Source organism: Tachysurus vachellii, chromosome 4, assembly GCF_030014155.1.
Source record: "Tachysurus vachellii isolate PV-2020 chromosome 4, HZAU_Pvac_v1, whole genome shotgun sequence".
NCBI classification, from domain to species: domain Eukaryota; kingdom Metazoa; phylum Chordata; class Actinopteri; order Siluriformes; family Bagridae; genus Tachysurus; species Tachysurus vachellii.
In genome coordinates this window covers 30,117,164-30,118,029 of record NC_083463.1, presented here as the reverse complement: position 1 = coordinate 30,118,029, position 866 = coordinate 30,117,164, and positions in this window count along the sequence as shown.

The following is an 866-nucleotide window of genomic DNA, read 5'->3' as shown; positions in this document are numbered from 1 at the left end:
ATAACCTTTAGTGTCTGTTCTTTATTAGGCCACTAGATGGCAGCATTTAATTACAATATAATGGGGTCTATATCGACTGACCTTTCTTTAGCACTAAAGTATAAAGAGATGTAAATTGCTTATTTTAAATATTTTTTTCACTTTTCCTGTTTAAACATATCTCCATCCCATAATTCCACAAGTCTGTGTCTAAAAAAAAAAAAAAAAAAAATGACATTCACAATATACCATCATCAAGCTTGGGATTTATTTTGTAGCTCAAGCCTCAGCCTTGTTACCTGAGTTTAATCTAGACCTCAAATTCTCATAAGAATGTGAATTTAGAGCTGTTGTTAAGAGGTTTTGAAAGCTTTATGACTCCAATATAGTCAAAATATTACTGTACATATATATATACTAAACGGTTCATAAATAAATCTGTACCGCTAAATAATCCACTTTATTTTGTTTGAATTTTTTTTTTTTTCAGCTAAAGGTTTTTTCTTTGACTGTAAAAAGTGTGTGATCAAAACGTCACTTAAATAAAAGGATGATGCGAAAGGAAGAATCATCACTGCATGAAAAACCTTGCTGATGGAATTATATCAGTCTTTATATTCACTGTATAAACAGACCAAATAAACAGTAACGTAAATAAACCAAATTATAGCTTTTCAAATCGATATTTTGACTAGTCTAGTTTATTCCCTGTATATTCCTTTAGTCTTTTCATATAAAAATAGCACATTTTTTTTTGTTTACAACGAGGAACCGACCCAATCTGGCAACCCTAATAAAGTAGTAATGACAAAAAGTAAGAAAGAAAGAAAGAAAGAAAAAAGAAAGAAAGAAAGAAACATAGAAACCGCCTTGAGTACACAAGAAGG